Source organism: Magnolia sinica, chromosome 6 (assembly GCF_029962835.1).
Source record: "Magnolia sinica isolate HGM2019 chromosome 6, MsV1, whole genome shotgun sequence".
Classification (NCBI taxonomy): Eukaryota; Viridiplantae; Streptophyta; class Magnoliopsida; order Magnoliales; family Magnoliaceae; genus Magnolia; species Magnolia sinica.
This window is the reverse complement of record NC_080578.1, coordinates 15,176,243-15,195,715: the sequence shown is the minus strand read 5'-3', so window position 1 is coordinate 15,195,715 and position 19,473 is coordinate 15,176,243. Positions and strand designations below refer to the sequence as shown.

Here is a 19,473-nt window from a genome sequence, read left to right as displayed (position 1 = left end):
TTTGAATTCCAACAACATCGATCAGAGGTATTTAACATGATGAAATCCTACTTGTTGCAATCTCACAGGGCTAAATTATCACAATTGAATTTAATTTAGCATGAAAACATAGTGCATCTATCTGTAAATGTTATAAATTAATATCACAATGCATGAAAGCAGAATTCTCTTACCTGTGCCAAGTACAGGATCTATATTATACTCAATGAAATTACAAGGATAATGGAAATCAACGGGAGACTTTCCAAGACAGTCATGGTTACAACCCACACCTAAGTTCATCAAAATCAACAGGCACTTTCCAAGAAAGTCATGGTTACAAAATGTAAGTTTATAAAATCAACTACTCATTTCACTTCATTTTTAGAACTTTTCTCATCTGGGTTTTCTTCCTTGAGCTTGTCTTGTTAAAAAGACGGAGAGAGAGAATGAGAGAGATGGAAGGAAAGGAGGAAGATGTGAAGCTGGGAGCAAACAAGTTCTTAGAGAAACAGCCCATAGGGACATCAGCACAGAGCCAAGACAAAGACTACAAGGAACCACCACCAACACCCTTGTTTGATCCTGGTGATCTGAAATCATGGTCATTTTGGAGGGCTGGGATTGCAGAGTTCATTGCTACCTTCCTATTCCTCTACATCACCATCCTCACTGTCATGGGTGTCAAAAGGGCACCTAACATGTATGCCAGTGTGGGAATTCAAGATATTGTATGGGCCTTTGGTGACATGATCTTTGCCTTGGTCTACTGTAGGGCTGGGATTTCAGGTGGACACATAAACCCAGCTGTGACCTTTAGGCTGCTGCTGGCCAGGAAAGCTATCCCTGACAAGAGCTATTTTCTACATGGTGATGCAGTGCTTGTGAGCAATCTATGGGGCTGGTGTGGTTAAAGGGTTCGAAAAGAACCATTACCAATTGTTGGGTGGGGGAGCCAATGTTGTGAACCATGGCTACACCAAGGGAGATGGTTTGAGTGCAGAGGTTATAGGCACCTTTGTGCTTGTTTACACTGTCTTCTCTGCTACTGATGCCAAGAGAAATGCCAGAGATTCTCATGTGCCTATCCTTGCACCACTTCCAATTGGGCTTACAGTGTTCATGGTGCACTTGGCTACAGTCCCCATCACTAGAACTGGCATCAACCCAGCCAGGATTGGTAGAGCTGCCATCATCTTCAACAAGGGTCATGCTTAGGATGATCATTAGATATTCTGGGTGGGCCCTTTCATTGGAGCAGCACTTGCAATAGTGTACCATCAGATTGTGATAAGGGCAATCCCATTCAAAGCCAAAGGCTAGATTCTCTATTATCATCATATCACTCTCTTCTTGGGTTTTCTTTCTTTTGAAATTTCCTTATGTATTTTCTTTCTTTTTGGATGATGATGTGTGGTGTTGATGAAGAATGATGATTATGTGTGTAAATTAAAAAGGTTGTGCTATCTAGTTTGTTGCCAAAAATAAAAATAAATCAACTACTCATTTTTCAAGAAAGTCATGGTTGCAACCCATATGCAAGTTCATCAAAATCAATGAGTCACTTTCCAAGAAAGTCATGGTTATCACTCATCATCTACCTGTCTACTAACATTAAAAAATAATATTTTGGTACATTAGCTAAGATTGCTTGCCTCTACAATGCACACCCATCTAGGCCCCTCTCACATGCTACTGTGGCAAATAAGTGCAGTATCCCATCTTTCCATAAGGTGGATCAGATGGTGGCACAGATGCTCTCACCAAAAAATCAGTACACTGATGGGGCCTATGATTAAGTGACATGTAGTTTTTCATTTTATAAAAATCATGCACACACAATGATCCAGCAGCATTAGTGCCCCACTAATCAGCATTAAGAAATTCATGTGGCCCCACACATAATTGTTGTAAAATAAGCACCTATCATTTCTGGTCAATTTTATAAGAATGTATAAACAGTGATGAATGCTGAATAACAGTTTCTTCCAAGCAAAAAAAGAGAAGGAATAAAGTAGTTTGAAATGCCCTATGCAGCCTATAAATATAAACGCATCCAACCTTGCAGCCTATAAATCCCACATTTTCAAACTCATTGTCTCTCCATATGGTCTCTGTGCTAACAAGATCTGGGCATTGGTTAACCCTAACGAATGAAATCATTTTCTACGAATAACATACACCAACTACAGAAGCTGATCTATGTTCACTCCCCAAGTATAGGGTTGTGATGTAGTAATAAACTCGGTAAGACCGAGGTCGAATCCACAGGGACTGAAACTTGTACGTGATCTGAAGCTAACTAGATATAGAACTAGCAAAAAGATGTAATCTGAATCCATTGTAAATTGATGAATAATGGTGAGAGATTAATCTAAACTTAAGGAATTCAGAGGAAGAAAACTAGGGATTTAGAGGATCCACTTGTAGAGATCAGGGAGATCTTATGCCTGCATCAAGAATTATTAAATTTAAACTGAACTTACTTGATCTGGTTTTCAAGAGATGAAAGGTATATGAATTAGAATGGATTCCATCATCTAACCATGCCCAGGAGACAAAGCAAACAACAGGATTAAACTAATTACCAACCAATCAATAGTGCATAAAAGTTAGGAAAAGTACGATCATCCAATCATGCCCAGGAGACGATGGTGAACAACAGGGTTTCCTGACGTCATAAACATCCAAAAACAAAGAAAAAGAAATATTCAAAGCCGTTGCAGATCTATTGTAATTTCAGTCACAACAGACCATTAAAAACTAAAAATATTCTCATAATAAAACTAAAATCAAAATCCATTCACTCTAAACAAAAAGCACAAGTAAAGAGTCTTCCATCACGCTACAGGTTTCACCTCTTAGCCCTAGCTAAGAGGTTCAGCCAGACATGGATGGGTTGGATCTCTTAAATATAAAATAAACAAATAAAAATAAAAAGAAAAAGAAAAAGAAAAAAATACTCTCTATCCTTCTGTCTCTCTCACGTTCCCCGCCTCCTTCTCTCCCTTTCCTCCCTCTCTTTTATAGATGTGAAAGCTCGTGTATGGCAGGCTGGAAGAGAGTGGGTTCCATGCTTGGGCGGTGGCTAAGTCGGATTGGAGAACCAACTCCAAGTTACGCAGGTTCCTGCGCAACCTCTGTTTTGGACAGCAAGAAACGCACAAATGCGACTGAGATTTTGCATAAGAGAAGGATCTGATTGGATGATCTATCCCATTCAGAGTCCTTGGTGATGATCGGTTGCCCCATGTGACAAGTTTGGACGGTTTGGATTGGCCTGATTAATCTGTTTGGCTTCCGTTTTCCCTGCTGTTAATCTCGTATGGCTCTTCATTCGATCGTCATCGCCATCCAAATCTTCCTTCCACCATCGGAATTCCTATGTTTTCTGGTAATGAACGTGTGCTGCATTCACTGGACGGTCGAAGATCATCATCACATGCTCCTGGCCCATCTTTTTGAAATGAAATCGCGCCGTTTCTTGCGGACGCGTGCAATCTGCGAAAATCTCTTACGCTGACGAGTGGTGGGGCACATGATCAATGTCGACGGAGAAATCCACTCCGTCCATTAGTTGTCTCGTGGAATCTTAGCTCGAAAAACCCAGTTTTTGATCTGAAATTGGTGTAGCCCAAAGAATCACATCTGTTGTACTACTTTGAACGCGGCGAAATGGCCTTCTTGTGACTGCTGTAGCGGGCGTGTGCGTGTGCACGGTTGCACATGGTCGACTTGGGTTTGACCTGCTCGATCTCATCTCCATGATGGACGGATTGGATTGTCCATGTGGGCTATGATGGTGGCCCACCGACTTTCAAACGATGCCCCTGTTTCACGCTCAAGAAACGGAAGTTTCTGTTTTAGGCAGCTGCTACGGATCAAAGTCGGTTTGACCCGACTTTGAGTTGCAGTGCACAGCTAGTGCACATGTGCACTATGCACACTCCACTCAAGGTGGGGTCCACTGTGATGTTAATGAGAGATCCGATCCGTCCACCCATTTTCTCATCTTATTTAACCTGTCGAGACCTATTTTGAAGCATATCCAGAGATCAGATGGGCCCCAGATCGCTGATATGTGGGCTGATCTGTCCATTGGGCCACTTCCCGAGTGATCCAATGGTTGAAATTTAATATGTGCCGTTAACCCCATCACATGTATGAAGTTTCAAGTCAATCGGATGACGAGAACCCTGTGATCTTGCATTCTGGACCATTTTTTGGGCCTCTTTAACATGAACGGCTTGATTTTCTCGGATCCCTGGCGTGTAAATCCGTTGATCTCAGTCCTCTGGAGTCCGTCTCTTGTTCTGGTGACTTTGGAGCGTCAAATTCATGCTTTTAGCACCTTTTTCAGTCCAAGCTCCTCAATTCAACCTGCAGCATAAACACGATTAAATCGAGCTATTAAACAATATCATGTTCATAAACCCAAGTAATAAATGGGGTCTGATATGCAATATTTGACCCTCAACAATCTATAGGTATAAAGACCGTTAACATGTAAAATACTATGCAAATTTCAATTACAGCCTGATCGATTTTCGAAGACATGGAATTGAACATTTAAACTCTTCAGCATATGCAAAAAAATTGAAACCCAAGGGGATTTGTATACCTAGATTTCTCAAAAATTTGCCCCAAAGTGAATGAGAATCATGTACGGCATGTCTTCTATGTAATTATGAAAAAGGATAATATCATCCATTTTATGAAAATGGAAGCTGTAATACCATCCATTTTATGAAAACCTCAGGAAATAAGTAAATAGGACGACGAAAATATCAATACACCACCACACTTTAATCAATGAAGATGATTGGTATGAGGTACCTAGATTACAAAGTAAGAGAACACCAAGCGTCGAGATCCCGCTGGCCACAGCTCTGTTATACAAACCAAGAAAAGAAGTGATTAATATTGTATGCACAAACCACTTTCGTGAGAGGGCCATATTGACGATTTTCATCCTCAATACCTGATCACCCACAACATGCCCCTTTTGGGGCCTCACCATACAAGTACGGAATAGATGGGAGAAAATCTTAAGACAATTATCTCAGAGGCCCTGTTGACTGGTGAGTATTTGGGGGAGATCAAGCTCTAAGATGCATGTTCTATCTAACCCTCCCTCTTACAAGAACAGACAGAATTTGAAAAGGAATTTTGGAAAAACCTACCTCACAATCACTTCTCCAACAGCGCCCCCTTGCAATACCTTTTTACCCAGTAAGCTCCATGACGAACATGCATCCATCTATATAACATCGATTTCGCGCCAAAAACCTCTGGCCTATCATCTCTCCTGCCATACCCTCTCTCCCGCCAGCGCGAGGGATTGAGAAATCCCATCCATCGTCCATATGATGGACTATGAAATCGCAAAGGGATGGGCTCGATGTGAGAAAGCCGGCGACAAATCCAAGGAGGGATTTCGCAATCCCTCCATATCTCCCACGAATACAGCACAGGATGGACGACTTCTTACAGACAACGCCGCCCAAACAGGAAGAGGGGTAGGGTAGGAGGGATTTGACAGTCCTATCCCACCTAATCCCCTTTAATACGCTAAAAGCGGTTTGCCCAAACAGGCCCTTAGCATGCCTGGTGAGACAACGGTGTGTGCTTAGCATTTCTCAGTAAAGCAAGGCGGTGGGCAAAGCAAGAAAGTTTATTTTTGTCACTAAAGTTGTAGGATAACCACAAGACGAGAAGCATCAATTGGAACATGTCGACGTGGATGCAAGATTATCTTCTCAATAACTGATCGTTGAAGATGTCATGAATCACCTTCTTGATTACGAGAGGATTTTTTATAGGTCACTGAGGGCAACAGGGCCCAAGCAGATTCATTCACCAGAGCACTTGAAAATTTCTTTGAGAGATTTCTAACGACCATAAACATCCAACCTACTAATAGTTTCTCTGTGGAACTAAAGGCAGAATGGCCGACTGAACCCCCCACAAGGGTTAGCCGAACTGAACTCCAAGGCCGACCTATACCACCTCCACTAGTGGTAAGGAGAAACAGCCAACAAAATGGCCAATCACTATTTACTAGACCCTAGAATCTCTCGGGGGAAATTCCGTGGATGCATCAATCAACCTAAGGGACAACAAGTCGTCCTACCAATGCCACAGAATTATTATGTTGGAGTCAAGCACCTTGGGGGCAATCTCCTGTGAAGAATACCATAAAAATATATAGGGTCGATCCACCTAATGGACGACCTTTGATGTGTCGAGCCCAGCTAGTCGTGAATCCCATGGCTCAAAGTCTACCAATCACAGCATAACCACAACAGGCGCTAAAGATAACTCTCCAATCTCATAACCTAAGGGTTACCAGATCTTCGACAGATGCAAAGTTCTCATAACCAATCTAAAAAATTCAAATTTTTCGAAGACAATGAATAGCAAATCGACATTTAAAGATCGGCTTTCAAAAAAACAGTTGGAGAAAACGGACAAGTTGAATCTAGAGACACTTGGGGGATAAGGACAAAAACCAATTCCTCATGAAGAAGATAAGCTGCCAAGACATGTGTTATATAAACGATGCTGCCAAAAGATCTATGCAATTAATCAATGTAGTACTCCAGACAAGCCATACAATGAACTGTCATGGCTAAATCATCCACATCAAAAGTCAGTTCCTCACAAGACAATCTGTCAAAAGACATGCCACCTAAGCACGTGTTAGATGAGTGATGTTGTTAGAAGATCTATATAACATACTAACGAACCGCTCTAAGTAAATTACAATAGCTACATGGAAAAATCATCATGATCAAATGGCCGACAAGAAAATTCCAATGACTGATTAAATTTTCTCAATAGTCGGCTATGGCCAAAATAACCGACTTAACGGCTAAAATGACCAACCTTATAGCCAATTCAACAAGAATTGACAAAATTAACGGTCGGAATGTCCGATTTCACAGCCAAATTGACCAAAATTGTTAAATTTATGACCAGAATGTCTGATTTAACGACCAAAATAACCTCCCAATGGTCAATTGGATAAAATTATCAAAATTCATTCACCATCTCTTCACATTCTCTGAGTACAAAAAAGATGTGGGGGCATTATTTACATCCGGCCATCACGGCCAAATCAAACGGTTCAGAAAGTGTTATGTGTCAATCATGCCACATGTAGTGTAGATCAACTTCAAAATGAGGACTTAAAGATGTGCATATGAGGGAACATTAAGTACTAGAGTTTTATCGAAAGTACTCTCTGCATAATAAGAATCTCATTAAGGCAAGTCTTCCTACAAGCATTGAATACTAAGATCCCTAATAAAGCAACTCTCTGTAAAGCTTTCCAATGTAAGAGTTCAATGACGTAGTGACTCTAGCAAACCCTATGCACAGCCAAAATAGCAAGAGGCATGTTCGATCTTTTATACATGCGGTCGTACATGATAGGCTATGCTTTTTTGGAGAATCAATGAGATTTACACGGCCGACTGTCCAGATCTTTCACGATGTTGAGTCATATGCGCAACCACCGCTTCTTCAAAAGGCTATATAAGCTGCATCTGATGAAGAACACGAAGCACTAACTAAGCCATCACAAACCTCTCATAGCACAACATTGTCTTATCTTAGCTTTAATTCCTCCACTATTATCTAGCCCTGCTGCAGAATGTTCAAAATTTAGCATAGCTTAGATCGCTATTATCTAGTGTCATTGCTATAGTATGCTTAAGAGTAAGGTAAATATCCATGACCTACTATTTTTGGATCCTCGATCAACTGAGTCCATACTTAGAAGATCACACGGGTTAGATCCTACTAACTATTCGCCTCAATTGTTAGTTTACACAGGCGATCGTAGATATTTATATTTTTATTTATTCTCTACTTATTTTATGTTCTATCTTATTATAGTGAACTTCATCATAGATTAAAAAAATCAATTATTAGCCTTTCTTTTTAATTCTTTTACTCCATAATGTATTACTGAGAAACCTAATGTCCACGATCACCATTGAAAGAAAAGTCTTTCACTCAAGGCAAAAAAATCTCATTTAGAAGAACTAATTCTCCCCTTCTAAATCGCTTGATTGTTGCACATTGGTGGTTAGACAGTTAGGTCAACCTTCATTGGTCTAATCTTATGGTTGATTTGACATCTACGGTAGCAAGCGTTAAATCAAACTCAAGTCAAGTACAACTTTAGCACACCCACCACTATCTTAATCACGCATTTTGACTGAGTATCACACATCTTAACTTCGATCTGTCTTATTTTGTGTATCAAGGGCTAGAACATGAAGTCCCAATTCGAGCTGGGCATCAGACCGAGTCGGATCAGACTGGACCTAACTCGATTCGGTCCGAAATGTACACGGGTTGACTCAAACTCGATCTGATCCGGGACCGAGTCCATGACATTTGAGTCGAACCGATCCGATGCACGATTGGCATGACCCGAACCGAGTCCAACTCGGTCGGGAAAATCGGATCGGATCGGGTTGGGTAGGGTTTGGATCAGGTTGGGTCTGCGAGTCAAATTGTGAGGTATTTGTTATATCTAATCCGTCCATCCATTTGAAGAGCTCGTCTTAAGGCTTGAGTTGAAAAATAAGACAGATCCAGAGATTAGTTGGACCACACTGCAAAAAAATAGTTGGGGATTGAACGTTTACCATTGAAACCTTTTTGAAGATCACAGAAGTTTCAGAACAATATGAAATTTATTTTTCCTATTCAACCATGTATTTTTAGCCTTATTAACGGATTAGATGGAAAATAAACGTTATGGTGGGGCCCCTGTAACATTGATCTCATTTGAGCCGTTCATACAACTAGGAGCTCGCGGCGCGTCGGGGCCCGTCTTTACACTACACATATCTACACCAGCTGTATTGCTGGCGTGATTCACACGGCAACTGGATTGCACACTGAGTTACTCAGTACGCTCTTATTGTACTGAGTAAACTCTATTAGGCCCACCATGAATGTAAGTGGATAATCCACGCCGTCCATCCGTTTTGACAGATCATTTTAGGTGTTGAGCCCAAAATTAAAACATATACACAATTCAAGTTAACCATACTTCAGGAAACAATGGAACTATTAATTTCCACTGTTGAACCTTTCCAAGGCCTACAGTGATGTTTATTTGTCATCCAACATGTTAATAAGATCAAGCAGACATGGATGAATGGAAAACACAAATATCAACTTGATTTAAAACTTTTATGCCCCTAATAACTTTTGAACGGTAGAAATTTAATTCACACTGTTTCCGTTGGTATGGTCCACTTGAGCTTTGGATAGACTTAAATTTTCGGCTAAATCTCTAAAACTATTTGTTGAAATGGATGGATGGAGTGGATAAAATGCATGAATGACGGTGGACCCCACAGAGTTTACTCGTACTACTCGGAGCTAAAGGTGGTTTCTGCTCGTATTTGCACGGCACAATCTACACACTAGCAATGTTGACGTGCCGTGCAAGAAATTGCATTTGGTACGTAGTACATGGATTTCCTATGAAAGCTTGCACTGGGAAGCCAGGTGGGACCCACTGTGATGTTTGTGAGAAATCCTCCCCATCCATCAGTTTTGTGAGTTCATTTTAAGACATCATGCCAAAAATGAACCGTATCCAATGCTGAAGTGGACTGAAAACGTGATAATTGAACGTCTACAGTTGAAATATTCATGGGGCCACAAGTTTTCAATCATCCTAATATTTGTGTTTTCAATTCATCCCGGTAGGAATGACGTTATTAACGGTATGGATGACATATAAACATCTCCGTCGAACCCAGGGAGGTTTCAACAGTAGGAATTTCCCTAACCATCTTTTCCATTATTATGGCCCACTTAAGCATTAGATACGGTTCATTTTTGGCATCATGTCCTAAAATGAAATCAAAAAACGAATGGACGAGGATGATTTCTTCAAAACATCACAGTGGGCCCCACCTGGGTTCCCAGCTCAGTAACTTCATGGGGAAGGCTTTGGCAGGAAATCCACTTCTGTTGTATGCTCTTACCTACGTACTGAGTAAACTCTGTTGCGGCCCACTGTGAATGCATGTGATTTATCTATGTCGTTCATTCGTTTTTCCAGATCATTTTAGTCGTTGAACCCAAAATTGATGCATATTCAAAGCTCAGGTGGACCATACCACAGGAAAAAGTAGAAGCATTGACAAAAATCACTCCAGATCGGATCGGTCTGGATCCATTCAGATCGGGTCGGTCCGGATTGACCACAACCCAATCTCGATTCGAAAAATTGTCGGATCTAAATGACCCTACTTGATCCACACCGATCCAGGCCGTCGGTTCAGTTCGGAACGGGTCGGATCCACCGGATCGGGTTAGATTTGCCCAGCTCTAGTCCCAATTACTAAATCGATAGGGCCGGAAGCGGATTAGTGTATTGACATCAGCAAGTTCTGTGGGTCCCATCATGAGATATGTGTTATATCCAAACCGTCCATCCATTTGGCGAGCTCGTCGTAAGGCTTGATACGAAAAATAAGACCGATCAAAATATCAGGTGGACCACAATGAAAAAAGAAGTGGGGTATTGAACGTTTACCATTGAAACCCTTTTGGGGTCACAGAAGTTTTGGATGAATATGATATTTATTTTTACTCTTCATTCAGGTCTCTGTGACCTTATGAATAGATTAGATGGAAAATAAACGTTATGGTGGGCCATATGAATGTTTTAATGGTGAAAATCATCATCCCACTGCTATTTGTGGTGTGGTCCATTTGACCTTTGGATATGATTCATTTTTTGGTTCATGCAGTAAAATGATCTCGAAAACTGGATGAACGGTGTGGATATAATAAGTTCATCATTTTTGGAGCCCATATAACTTAGATCTCCTTTGATTTGTTTGTACAACTCGGAGCTCGAGGAGTGTCTGCGCTCGTCTTCGCACAACACGTACATAGCTGGTGTGTGGTGCACCAGCCAATTCGCATCCGACGGGCCGAGGCTTGACTTTTAGAGCTGACGAGTAGGGCTGAAAGTCGGGCGGGTTGGGTCGGGTTGGTGCTCAACCCTAACCCAACCCAAGGTTCCTATACCTCAACCCTAACCCAACCAACCCAATCTCGGGTTGGGAATTCTCAACCCAAGCCCAACCCAAGCGGGCTCGATCGGGTTAATCGGGTTAATCAGGTTCGTCGGGTATATACATGCTAATATTTTCGTTATTACATAAGTTTATTATATTTCAATATAGGACTTATTTTTTGTATCTATAATTTTATTAATTATATATGTGATTATTCATTATAAAGAACTTCATTTTTTTTCTTTTAAAAAACAAGGTAAAATATAAGACAATTACTCCTTTAAAAGTCATGTACCATAGCACGAAGTCTATTTGGGAGAGAGAAATCTGACATATTTTGTTAGCTTGAGTCCTTGGACATGATGTGGACAAACGAGACTCGACATCACTAGTGTGTCTTTGACACAAACGATCCACACTCAATTATAATTTTTAAGTAACTTATATTTTGATCGGGTTTGGGTTGGGTCGGGCAACCCGAGATCTCAACTCGAGCCCAACCCAAGTTTTATCGGGTTGGTGTTTGTATAGCCCAAGCTTAAGAATGGACCCGAAATATCTTGCCCAAGCCCAACCCAATGTCGGGTCGGTCACGGGTCGGTCGGGTTGAACCCGCCCAACTTTCAGCCCTACTGACGAGTAATCGGGTTGGAGTGAGGGACGCGGATTGCGTCCTACCCCCGTCCGTCTCCAGCTGGGAACGGGCAGGAGCTTTGAGAGGCCACCATTATGTATGGGTCTTATCCACACCATCCATCCATTTTTGTCGTACCATTTTTGGATGAAGCACAAAAAATGAGGCAAATCCTAAGCTTAAGTGGACCACACCACAGGAAGCTGCGGTGATAATGATTCTCACCGTTGAACCTTTTTTAGGGCTCACCGTGATGTTTATTTTCCATCCAACCTATTCATAAAGTTACATAGACCTGGATGAAGAGAAAACACAAATATCAGCTCCATCCAAAACTTCTGTGGCCCCCAAGAAGTTTTCAACGGTAAGATCTTAATCCCCATTTTGTAGTCCACTTAAGCCTTGGAACTACCTCGTTTTTTGCTTTGTAACATAAAATGATAGGAAAAAAAGTGTATGGATGGTGTGGATATGACCCATACACCACGGTGGCCACTCAAAGCTCTTGCATGTTTACGGCTGTAGACGGGCGGGGGTAGGACGCAATCCTCGTGCTAGAGTGTCTATGTTAAGAAAGCATAGATCTGGCCTATAGCCACCCACAAGTCATAGTTCATATTCCTCAGAGTTGGGTGGGGCACACCTGATTGGCCTGGTTTAAAATTGAGGCCATTTTTATGTCACTTCAACTAATGAATGGTATAAATCTTGCACATGTTACAAAATATTGATTTTAAAATATATTTTAATAAAATAAAAAATAATATATAATATATAATAGTGTTTGAAAAAGCACCTTTTTGTGGGTTTTGGGAATAGTCCCACATTGAAAAAAGAGAAGAACTTTTTGTGGTTTAAATGAAAACAGTGGAGTATTATAACATTTACTTACCCAGTCTAAGGAACACCCACGCGTGCACGCTCAGGCTCGGGCTCGGGCACGGGCACGAGCACGAGCTTGGGCTCGGTCTCAGTCTCGGTCTCGATCACGGGCACGGGCACGAGCACGGGCTCGGGCTCGGTGCGAGGGCGCGGGCATGTGAGGTAGTGTGGTTGTAGAGGCGCTAGTGGTGCACTTTGCACTTACGACCTTGAGCGAACCGGAGCGAGACGTGTACGACTAAGCGGCTAAGGCAGATGGCTGGATGAAGGGTAGACTAGAGGACTAAATGAGAATCCTTAAGTATATATAGAGAGCTGGAAAAAGAGTTGCTACAGCAGATCTATAACAGCTGCACCATTAGTGCCGGGTCCAGCAGTAACTGCTGCATGGCTAGCCCAACAGCTAGAAAACGACTAGCTGCTGTCTCACAACAGTCAGCATGCAACAGCTTAATGGTCCATGCACAACAATCAAAAAATGGCCATAAAACGGCTAGTTTTCTCCAACAGCTAGAAAACGGTCATGGGATTTAATTCCCTGGACCATAACCCCTGGCCACCATAGCCTATAAAAGGAGGGCCTAGATGGGTTTACAAACAATCTCTCAACCCACTCCAGCAGACCCATACGAACTGAGATAGCCCACTACTCCTCCCCTATACTCCAGTGATTCCAACAAGACAGTAAGGGTTAAACCTTTGCTTCAAGAACAGACCAACAGTGTAGTCTAGAACGGTTTAACTGAACCAGTGGCTGAAAAATTGATCAAATGCAGTAATCTAAATCAAATATTCCTCTTCTCTCTTTTCTTTTGGGATTTTTTCTTTTGTACTTCTTTCAGATTGTGTAATAGAGTTCTATTTAGTGGGCCTTCGTGTTTGCTGAACGTAGACCCACACCAGGCTCGTCGTATCCTAGAAGTGGTTTACCTGTAACCTATCAGCATACTCAATTCACTTAAGTAGGGGCAAATAACACTTTAAGGACAGCGTTTCAAACGTGCTTCAGCCTGTCATTAGTTTTGATCATCGTGATTTTTTGGTTTCCATATTATACAGAAATTATATTAATCTGTATAATCTCCAACAATCTTAAAGTATTATTTGATGGAAGCCGACAGTGTTTCATCCATCAAGTTGATGAATCAGGACTTGATATGTCTCGATCGGTTCGATGGAACCAATTTTACGAGATGGCAAGACAAGCTGAAATTTCTTCTGACGGTGCTAAAGATCTACTACATATTAGATCCAAATTTATAAGCGCTACCTGAAGCATTCGACGCAGACACACCTGAATAGGTGGCTGCCCGCGCCAAAGAGCTGAAGACGAACTCTTGTGTCAAGGACACATTCTGAACGCACTCTCCGACCGCCTATACGATCTGAACCAACAGACATCATCGGCAAAGGAGATCTGGGCTACTTTGGAGTTTAAATACAAGGCTGAAGAAGAAGGTACCAATAAGTTTCTCATTGCCAGGTATTTTGACTTTAACATGGTAGATAACAAACCACTGCTACCCCAAATCCAAGAACTGTAGCTAATAATAAATAAAATCAAAGTAATCAAAATCGATCTTCCTAAATCATTCCAAGTCGGGGCTATAATCGTCAAATTGCCACCGATGTGGAAAGACTATAGAAAGAAGTTGTTGCATAAAACTGAGGACTACATACTAGAACAAATCCAGAAACACCTCAAAATTGAGGAAGAATCTCATAACCGCGACAAAAAAAATGATAACGAGAATGCCTCGTCCAAGGTATATACAGTAAAGAACACTAATAACAAAAATTTCGAGAAGGACGATTCCCTGAAACCCAATAAAGAGAAATTCAAGAAAAATGTCCAAAAGAATAATGGAAAGTTCAAAGGCTTATGCCATGTCTGTGGAAAAACTGGGTACTATGTTCGAGTATGCCGATATCGCAAATCTGAAAAAGAGGCAAGTGCAGTAGAAGAAGACGATATTGTGGCTATGATCACTAAAGTGAATACCATCCAAGGCAAAGTTCCAGGTTGGTGGATGATACTGCCGCTACAGTACATGTGTGCTACGACAAATCAGCCTTCAAAACCTATGAGGAATTGACTAATGGTCAAGAAGTCCAAATGGGTAATGAAGTCTGATCGAAGGTCATCAGCAAAGGAACTGTCAAACTGATATTCACCTCTGGGAAGAAAGTGATTTTAACTAATGTGCTGCACATCCCAGACTTGAGGCGAAACTTAGTTTCTGGGGATCTTCTAGGTAAACCAGGCATAAGGGTGGCATACGAGTCAGGAAAACTGATCTGTCTAAAAATGAGAATTTTGTGGGAAAGGGATATACTTATAACGGGATGGTTAAGTTTTCTCTGAATGAAAGTAGCACTTCTGCGTATATGGTTGAATCCGCTGGACTGTGGCATGATAGATTAGCCCATATAGGGTATAATACCTTGAAGTTCATGACTAAGAATGGTTTAATCTCATACACATGTGAAGTGTGCATATGATCCAAAATGACGAAGAAACCTTTTTCAAGTGTTGAAAGATCGTCTCAAGTATTGGATCTTATGCACAGTGATATCTGTGAGTTAAGTGGTATTCTTACTTATGGAGGTAAACAGTACTTCATAACCTTTATAGATGATTGCTCTAGATATATGTATGTATACCTATTAAAGAGCAAAGATGAAGCATTGAACATGTTTAAAATATATAAAGCAGAAGTAGAAAATCAACTAAATAAGGAGATAAAAATTCTCTGTAACGATAGAGGAGGAGAATACTTTTCAAATGAATTCGATAACTTCTGTGAAGAACATGGACTAATACATCAATGTACTGCGCCATACACACCTCAACAAAATGGAATAGCTGAAAGGAAGAATAGAATATTAGTAAAAATGGCCAACTCAATGCTGATATGAGCAAAGTTGCCACTAAGTCTATGGGGTGAGGCACTACTTGCAGCGTGCCATATACTAAATAGAATTCCGTCTAAAAATATAAAATATCTCCATATGAAACATAGAGAGGTAGAAAAACCTAACCTAGGATATCTAAAAGTGTGGGGGTGTCTTGCATATTGCAGAACTCCTGATATAAAAAGAACAAAATTAGGACCAAGAGCTATTAAGTGCGCCTTCGTAGGGTATGTACAAAATAATAAAGCTTATAGACTTCTAGACATAGAGTCTAATAAAATAATAGAATCAAGAGACGTTGAGTTCTTTGAGAACTCACTATCCTTAAAATCAAAGGATAATGAAATCCAAACTCTTAATAGAGAACCAGATAGCACAGCTCTACATATAGTGGAAGCTCCTGTTGAAACTCGTAGGAATCAAAGGACAAGAATAGAGAAGAGTCTATGAGATAACTATATATACTCACAACGCATCATTTTTCATCTTGTAGAAGGAGATAGAGAAAATGTTTTAAAAAAAATACCTATAGTGATGACTATAGAAGATAATCTTAAAATATATAAAGAGGCTGTATCCTCTAGAGACTCAGCTTTCTGGAAAGAAGCTATAAACGATGAAATAGAATCCATACTGTTAAATCACATATGGGAACTAGTAAACTTACCTCCAGGTTCTAGACCCATAGGCTGTAAGTGGGTATTTAGGAAGAAATATCACACTGATAGGACTATCCAAACCTTTAAAGCTCGACTAGTAGCTAAGGATTTTAAATTAAAAAAAATGATAGATTACTTTGACACATACTCACCTGTAGCTAGGATAACATCCGTTAGAATATTATTTGCGCTAGCTTCCATACATTATCTTCACATCCACCAAATGGATGTAAAGACTGCATTCCTAAATGGTGACCTCAATGAGGAGGTATGCATGGAATAACCTTAAGGTTTCGTTCTACTAGAAAATGAAAATAAAGTATGTAGATTAATCAAATATTTGTATGGATTAAAACAAGCACCAAAACAGTGGCATGAGAAGTTTGATTCCAAAATACTATCTCATGCTTTCATGCATAATGTAGCTAACAAATGCATATATTCTAAAGTAGATGGTAGTGGTATCGTTATTATTTATCTATATGTTGATGATATGTTAATAATAAGTAATAAAATAGAAGGTGTGACTGAAATAAAGAGGTTTCTATCTTCTGTATTCAAAATGAAGGATCTTGGACAAGTTAATACAATTCTAGATATCAAGGTTAAAAAATATTGTGGGGGTTATACTTTGTGTCAATCTCATTATATTCAAAAGATACTAAACAAGTTTAACCATCTAAATATAAAGGAAGCAAAAACCCCATTTGATCCAAGTATCAAGCTAAAAGAAAATATTGAAAAAACTGTTGCACAATTAGAATATGCGAGTGCTATAGGAAGTCTTATGTATGTTATGCAATACACTAGACCTGATATCGTATATGCTGTGAGTAAACTTAGTAGGTTTACTAGTAACCCCAGTACTAAACACTGGAATGCAATCAGTGGAGTCTTTAATTACTTAAAAGCAACCAAAGACTTAGGACTATTTTATTCAGAGTTTCCTACCGTATTGGAAGAATATACCGATGCGAGCTGGATATCGAGTGCAGGGGACAACAAGTCTACTAAAGGGTGGGTATTCACCCTAGGAGGTACAGCTGTATCTTGAAGATCCAAGAAACAGTCTTTCATAACATACTCAACTATGAAGTCTGAATTCATATCACTGGCTACAACAGGCAAAGAGGCTGAGTGGCTAAGGGATCTTCTATTAGAAATCTCTTTCTGTGTAAAGCCTATATCGGCTGTGTCACTACATTGTGATAGTGAAGCCACATTAGCTAGAGTCTATAGCGACACATATAATGGTAAGTCTAGACATATCAGTCTTCGACATGATTATGTCAAACAATTATTCGAGATGGAATCATTGTTATTTCATATGTGAAATTAAGCAATAACCTGGCAGACTCTTTTACTAAACCTCTACCAAGAGAAGCAGTCAAGACTACATCTAGAGGGATGGGGTTGAAACTCTTCAACCAAAGTTCCACCAATGATGGTAACCCAACCTAAAGTCAGAAAATCTCTAATTTTGGGTTCAATAGGTAAAAACAAGTCATTGATATGTGGAAAGTTTTTCAACAATAAATTATACAACCTCATCCATAATAGATAAGTATTGAGCGTTACGAAAGAGGGTTGAGTCTTAGAACTCTTAATGAAATCCAGTCTATAGGATAAGTGTCTTATAGTAACAGAGACACTAGAAGGATTTCACCTATATGAACGTACAGATGGTGCCGTCTCTTATGAGAGTTAGAATTTTCTCTCTGGATCGTTCACGAAATAGGATAAGCACATATCCATTAATTGTGCTGGGCAAGATTGTGGGAACTCTAACAAACACATAGCGAATATGTGTATGGTTTCTCCAACTCTATTATATAGGAATAACTGGTTCAATGCTACGGTTACCAGTCATTTCGACAGAGTTTTGAGATACTTACACTAAAAAAAGATTAAAATCGAAAGATATCTTTCTTTATGCATATAAGCTGATTATTCTGGCAGAAATGTTTAATCGAGAAAAAATATTTTTAAAAATCAAGTGGGGGATATTGTTACAAAATATTGATTTTAAAATATATTTTAATAAAATAATATATAATATATAATATATAAAAGTGTTTGAAAAAGCACCTTTTTATGAGTTTTGGGAATAGTCCCACATTGGAAAAAGAAAAGAACTTTTTGTGGTTTAAATGAAAACAGTAGAGTATTATAATATTTACTTACCTAGTTCAAGGACTATGGACCTTGCGTGTACCAGTGCGTAACACTAGAACACCCACGCGCTCGCGCTCGGGCACGGGCTCGGGCTCTGGCCCGGTGCGAGGGTGCGAGCATGTGAGGCAGTGTGGTTGTAGAGGCGCTAGTGGCACACTTTGTACTTCGCACGTCTGCATCGTGTCACAAAGGGTCGCTCCTTCCCGACTTGAGCGAACCAGAGCGAGACGTGTGCAACTAAGCGGCTAAGGCGGATAGCTAGATGAAGGGGAGACTAAAGGACTAAATGAGAGTCCTCCAGTATATATAAAAAGCTAGAAAAAGAACTGTTACAGCAGATCTGTAATAGCTGTACCATTAGTGTAGGGTCCAGCAGTAACTGCTGCATGGCTAGCCCAACAGCTAGAAAATGGCTAGCTGTTGTCTCACAACAGTCAGCATACAGCAGTTTAATGGTCCGTGCACAACAGTCAGAAAACGGCCATAAAACGACTAGCTTTCTCCAACAGCTAGAAAACGGTCATGGGATTTAATTCCCTGGACCATAACCCTCAACCACCATAGCCTATAAAAGGAGGGTCTGGATGGGTTTACAAACAATCTCTCAACCCACTCCAGTAAACTCATACGAACTGAGATAGCCCACTACTCCTCTCCTATACTCCAGTGATTCCAGCAAGACAGCAGGGGTTAAACTTTTACTTGAAGAACAGACCAACAGTGTGGTCTAAAATGGTTCAACTGAACCACTGGCTGAAGAACTGACCAAGTGTAGTGGTCTAAATCAAATATTATTCTTCTCTCTTTTCTTTTGGGATTTTTTCTTTTGTATTTCTGCCAGATTGTGTAATAGAGTTCCATTTAGTGGGCCTTCGTGTTTGCTAAACGCAAACCCACACCAGGCTCGTCGTATCCTATAAGTGGTTTGCCTGTAAGCTATCAACATACTCAATTCACTTGAATAGGGGCAAATAACACTTCAAGGACAGCATTTCAGACGTGCTTCAGCCTGTCTTTAGTTTTGATCATCGTGATTTTTCGATTTTCATATTATACAGAAATTATATTAATCTGTATAATCTCCAACAGCACATGCACCACCCCCATGCATGTGAACGATTCACCTTTCCAAGCTATCCGATCAGCTGAATCTATTGGACAA

The 19,473-nt window shown here is 40.3% G+C and overlaps 1 pseudogene; it reads left to right on the top strand.

Moving 5' to 3' along the window:
- The first annotated feature begins 364 nt into the window (after positions 1-364).
- On the top strand, positions 365-1,438 carry LOC131248361 (probable aquaporin PIP1-4; annotated as a pseudogene).
- Positions 1,439-19,473: the final 18,035 nt, after the last annotated feature.